Source organism: Aethalodelphis obliquidens, unplaced genomic scaffold (genome assembly GCF_003676395.1).
Source record: "Aethalodelphis obliquidens isolate GAN/ISIS:26980383/991018 unplaced genomic scaffold, ASM367639v1 scaffold1, whole genome shotgun sequence".
Taxonomy (NCBI): domain Eukaryota; kingdom Metazoa; phylum Chordata; class Mammalia; order Artiodactyla; family Delphinidae; genus Aethalodelphis; species Aethalodelphis obliquidens.
This window is the reverse complement of record NW_020837945.1, coordinates 96,017,189-96,023,353: the sequence shown is the minus strand read 5'-3', so window position 1 is coordinate 96,023,353 and position 6,165 is coordinate 96,017,189. Positions and strand designations below refer to the sequence as shown.

Below are 6,165 nucleotides of genomic sequence, written 5' to 3'. Positions count from 1 at the left end.
TTGCCCTCTTGGACCATCAGGTAGTGTGAAAAGTGCTATGGTAGGGATTTGCCAAATGTGCTGGATATCTCTGCCTTTCCAGTTCCACTCTGCTCTCTGCCCTCAAGAGACTTATGAGTGGACCACAGCAGTGGGCTGCCTCGCCTCCTGGCTTCTGGGTGGGTGTGGCTAAGGAGTGTCCTAGCTGGAGATCTGAGGATGGTCAGGGTAACCTCTTCTCTCTGCTCTCCCACTATGGGCTCCCTCAATAGTCAAAGGTTACCACTTCCTCTAAACTTCTCTTCACTCCTTTCCTTCAAGTTGCCACTTCCTGTTCTCTTCCCTTCTGGCCAAGGGGTGATGTCAGCTCTGCTGATACTGGCCTGGAGTTGTTGAAGCTATTGTGCCTCCTCTTGTGGCTCCCCTACACCCCACATCTTTGTTAGTATCTCCTCAAAGTATCTTAATTTAAGAATCATCTGCTTCCTATTGGGAACCAAGACCAAGTAAACCAGAGAAATTCCTAGAGAACAATTCTGATGAAGAGTTTACCTCTTTGACGGGTCCTTGTCCCCAAACATTATTAGAAAGTATCTCACAACCTTACAGAGCATGCCCTAAGAGTTTCGTTTTGTTTTTATTTTTGTTTTCTGGGGAGGTTTTTTTGAATTTTATTTATTTCTTATACAACAGGTTCTCATTAGTTATCTATTTTATACATATTAGTATATATATGTCAATCCCAATCTCCCAATTCATCCCACTCCCCCTTTCCCCCCCTTGGTGTCCATGTGTTTGTTCTCTACATCTGTATCTCTATTTCTGCCTTGCAAACAGGTTCATCTGTACCATTTTTCTAGATTCCACATATATGCATTAACATGTGATATTTGTTTTTCTCTTTCTGACTTACTTCACTCTGTATGACAGTCTCTAGGTCCATCCACGTCTCTACAAATGACCCAATTTCGTTCCTTTTTATGGCTGAGTAATATTCCATTGTATATATGTGCCACATCTTCTTTATCCATTCATCTGTCGATGGGCATTTAGGTTGCTTCCATGACCTGGCTATTGTAAACAGTGCTGCAATGAACATTGGGGTGCATGTGTCTTTTTGAATTATTGTTTTCTCTGGGTAAATGCCCAGGAGTGGGATTGCTGGGTCATATGGTAATTCTATTTTTAGTTTTTTAAGGAACCTCCATACTGTTCTCCATAGTGGCTGTATCAATTTACATTCCCACCAACAGTGCAAGAGGGTTCCCTTTTCTCCACACGCTTTCCAGCATTTGTTGTTTGTAGATTTTCTGCCCGAAGAGTTTTGATAACCAAAATCCTATTCTGGTAGATACCTATGCAAATAACCACACAAAGAAACAAATTTGTCTTCTTTAGCAAACTCCTAAGCCAATGTTTGCAGCATTTAGTTATAAGTTTTTGAGTAGGTCCAAATGCATTTACTCCACTCTTCTAACCTAGCCCAGAGACCCTCTGAAACTAAAGTAAATCACACATAGATAGGTCTGTAGTTTTTGGATTGTCCAAAGGCTCGTCATCTCTATTTCAGCATGGCATTAGAAAGAGTAGAGTGGGCTAAGGTTCTCTGGAGTCAAATCATCACACTTTGGTCTCATCTTGTTTTAAGTGAATACCTAGATCACTTCAGCGTTTTGTGCCATGGATCCTTTCTCAGAATAATGTTTTTAAATGCAGAAAATAAAATGCATAGCGTTACAAAACCAATTATGTTGAAGTGTAAGTTATCAAAATATGTACGTATGTGATACAGTAATATATGTTCATTTAATAACCAGATCTAGCAGAGAGTTTAATAACTGCTATGACATTGAAGTAGCATGAACAATATATTGAGATCTCTGCAACTGTAATGTGATATGAAAAGACCTGATTTCTGTTAGTGACGAAGTCACGTTACTGCCTAAAACGGCTCTGCATTGTTGTATGCATTTATAATCAAAGGAAATACTAAATTTCCGTTACAGTCTATTGAAAAAAAAGTAATTTTTTTCCCATCCAAGTTCACATATCCTCTGAATTCTATCAAATCCCTTAGAGGTCTGTGGACTCCAAGGTAAGACCCCTTTACCTAGCTAATCAGATACACCAATATCAAGTGAAACTATAACATTATATTCAAAGGCTAGTGATACTTAATTTAGCATAATTTAGTATTTAATGTGATTCACAGCTCATGTCTACTTCATTAACACATATTTAGCAAGTTCCATGGTGGGACAGCCTACGGGACCAGCCAGATGCTGTGCTGTTGCCATGATCATACCTGTGCACTGCTTCACGTGTAGCAAGATCGCCAGCAACAAGTGGGAGGGGTGCCTGGGGCTACTGCAAGCTGAGTACACCTAGAAGGACTCCCTGCAGCACTGCATGCCGCTGGCCCACATGGACCTGACCGAGAAGCTGCTCAATTATGCACCCCTGCAGAAGTGATGCTTCTGGAGCCCAGTCATGGTTTGCCTAAAATATCTTCCTTTGGGGAACATTCCTTCCTCTTCTGTAGTCTCCTCATTCCATTCTAGGGTGACTGGCCCTATGGAAGAGCACATGACCCAACCCAGACCAATCCAAGTCCTCTCTTCAGGATCTAGAGTTCTAAGGACCAAGTGGGCCTGGAGACACCAATGGCTGTGTTTCCTTCAGGTGGACCAAGCCTGCCTAGAAATAAAACCAACGTGAAAAAAGCAGAACCAGGAAAGACAAGAAATAATGCCATCTTGGAACTCCTAGATCTAGCCCTGCCTGGATTTTTCAGTTACATGAGTGAACGGATTCCTTATTTTTGCTTAAGCTATTTTGTGAGGCTTCTGTCCCTTGGAACTGAAAGGTGACCGACTTACACGGGATAATGATGAACAGTGACACTGAAGTACCTTTGGAGGGAATTAACTCAAAGTGGGGAAGTGCCACAATCAAATTTGCGTCTTAGACTATACTAACCACATGGAAATGGGCTCATGAGGGGCAAGTCTAGAGGGAAGGAGAAGATGTGGCTCTTGGAGCGACCATCAGATTCTCTGAATATTTCTAACAGTTCTTAAATTTACGTGTTCTAACCAAAACTTCCCTCTTGTTTTAAAATAGAGATTATTTTCTTATTACAGAAAATACTAAGAAAATACTTAAAAGCAAAAATAAGGAAACAGAAAACCCCCAAATCTACCCTGCAGGGACAACCACTGTTAAAACTTAATGTTTATACTTCTAAACACTTAGCTGTGTAACTGTGTTCACTGAGGTGGGAAAATGTATTAAATAAGTGCAAGTACCTTGCACTTAGAATATGCAAAAATTGCTGATCTGGAAAAAGAACATGTGCGAAACTACAGACTTAACATTTTTTCCAGAAGAACAAATCATTGACCAGCTTATGATTTTAAATTGTATTTCTGTTCATCAACTTCAAGCTTCAAATTGTGAACTTAATGTTAACCTGAGACAAAGTATATGCCAAATGCATGTTACAAAGATTTCACATTAGGATGTGTTTGATGATCAACATAAGAGGGATTTAGATAAGGAAGATTTAATGGTTAACTTACCCATATCTTTACCTCTTACAATTTTAGCAGTTTGTACTGCAAAGAAAAAGTAAAGATTATTAACAAATTAGTCTACAACTGAAGAAAGTAGCAATGAGTATGTAGAAACTGGTCTGCATTTATTGAATATATAGTCTATACGATATGTCAGACTTCACGACTAGAAAGAGCTGTTAGATGCTACACAAGTAAGAGATCACATCTCCATCCCTGCTCTCTAGTTGCATATACTCTGCAAGGTTTACAAGATTGAAACTCTTATTCTTAATAACTTTGTTCTCACTGTTTAATAGAACCCTCAGAGTTCTCCACTTCTCAAACTCCTATACATTTGCTTCTACCTCACCTTCCAGCCTGCCTCCAATTCAGTCTCTTTCCTAAGGACAGATTGTAAATTTTATTTCTTAAAAACAGCATATGCAAGGACTCTGAAGATGTCTAGTGATTCCCTCAGGCTCCAACCAAAGTGACTTATTAAATAACAGTACTGGAAGGCAGCATGGAATGTTTGTTTTAAAGTTTCCATCAATGCCAAGGCACAATTATAAACAGTTTCCCTATAGCAAGGGGACCAATTCCTGGGAAATAAGCTCAAATTTTCAGCCCCATTGCCTACTCACATTGTTTTTTTTTTTTTTCTGGCCATGCCGCATGGCTTGCGAGATCTTAGTTCCCCTACCAGGCAATGAAAGTGCTGAGTCCTAACCACTGGACCGCCAGGGAATTCCCCCAACTCACAGTCTTTATTCCACCCTATACAGATTAAGAGGAGTGTGGTGACCAGTAGGGACAGAAGGAATGCCATTCAGACTCCCAATATAGACCATAGACTGCTTTTCCACGAGGCAATTACAGTTTTCTGCAGCACTCAGGAAGTTGGTCATCTGGAGAATCTTGAAACTGGGAGACCCGATCCACCTTCCCTTCTTTCCTTCGTTCGGCCAACTGAGCCCCTACTATGTACCAAACAAGGAAGATACAACAGGAGGAACCTGTAGTCCCTGCCCCCAAGCAGCTCACAGTCCAGGGAAGGAGCATGCAGCAAGCCTCTGCCCATACAAGAGCAAACACGGTGCAGAAGGAGATCCATCCTCTACCCTAAGAGCACAGTCTCTGCCACCTGAAAGTTTCCAGCCTTGTAGGGGAAGATAATGCAAATGCAGAGTCAAACCCTATGTGCCATAGAGACAAAACATTGGTGCTGCGGGGCTTAGATCATGAAGGAAAGACTGGGGAGGCAAAAAAGGAAGATGGTTGGGGTAGCGCTTCTGTGACAAACAAGGGTTTTACCGCTGCAATCACTCATTCCCCGTGCTTCCTTTTTACCATCAACAGATGTTTTCCAGAATTGGGAATATTGCCCTCCAGGAGTTTACAAATCCAAGTGAAAAATAACCGCGAACTGTTGGAGTAGAAAGGAAAGGAACAAAAGAATAACTCCTTGGGCCTCTGTGATGGGGGCTTCCAGTACACAGCCTTAACATCTGGGACAATGTCAAACAAGCATTCCACTTACTTCTTAAGTATCTTGTGCTTATCATAGTTAAACCTGCTTAAAATAAAATCCACCAGGATGCTCATTTTGTTTACCTTATGCTGCACTACAAAGAGGAAGCAACCCAAGACATTGTTCTGTGCTGCTGAGAACAATTCCATTTCCTTCCTGATGGCTGATTTTATTTTTCTTGATACAACATGTAATTATGGGAATTCTTTTCAAACAGATTTGTACTATAAAATTCAGTCTCTTGGGCGTCCCTGGTGGCGCAGTGGTTGAGAGTCCGCCTGCTGATGCAGGGGACACGGGTTTGTGCCCCGGTCCGGGAAGATCCCACATGCCGCGGAGCGGCTGGGCCCGTGAGCCATGGCCGCTGAGCCTGCGTGTCCGGAGCCTGTGCTCCGCAACGGGAGAGGCCACAGCAGTGAGAGGCCCGCGTACCGCAAAAAAAAAAAAAAAAAAAAAATCTCTCTCTTAACTTTGCATCTGTCCAGTTTCTCCTCCCACTCCACCCCCTCCCCTATAAATATCCTTCCAGAGTTTCTTTATGCATATATAATAAAGTATGAATAAAAGTTCTTATTTTCACTCCCTCCCACCCTTTGTTTCTACCCTAAAGGCACATACTATATCCTTTCTTCTGTATCTTACTTTTTGCCACTTAACAAACATGTGCTGGTAAAACTTTGCATATCATTGGTTAGTAAAGAGCTGCCTTATATTTTTAATTTTTATTTTATGTAGGAGTATAGTTGATTTACAACGTTATATTAGCTTCAGGTATACAGCAAAGTGATTCAGTTATACATGTATCTATTCTTTTTCAGATTCTTTTCCCATATAGGTTATTACAGAGTATTGAGCAGAGTTCCCTGTGCTATACTGTAGGTCCTGGTTGGTCTTTTACATACAGTAGTGTGTATGTGTGAATCCCAATCTCCCATTTTATCCCTCCCCCAACCTTTCCCCTTTGGTAACCGTAAGCTTGTTTTCTAAGTCTGTGAGTCTGTTTCTGTTTTGTAAATAAGTTTGTTTGTATCAATTTTTTAGATTCCCCATATAAGTGATATCATATATTTATCTTTCTCTGTCTGAATTACTTCACTT

The 6,165-nt window shown here is 41.0% G+C and overlaps 1 pseudogene; it reads left to right on the top strand.

Moving 5' to 3' along the window:
• Window positions 1-1,270: 1,270 nt before the first annotated feature.
• LOC113623422 (DNA-directed RNA polymerases I, II, and III subunit RPABC5-like) lies at window positions 1,271-5,389 on the top strand (annotated as a pseudogene).
• Window positions 5,390-6,165: the final 776 nt, after the last annotated feature.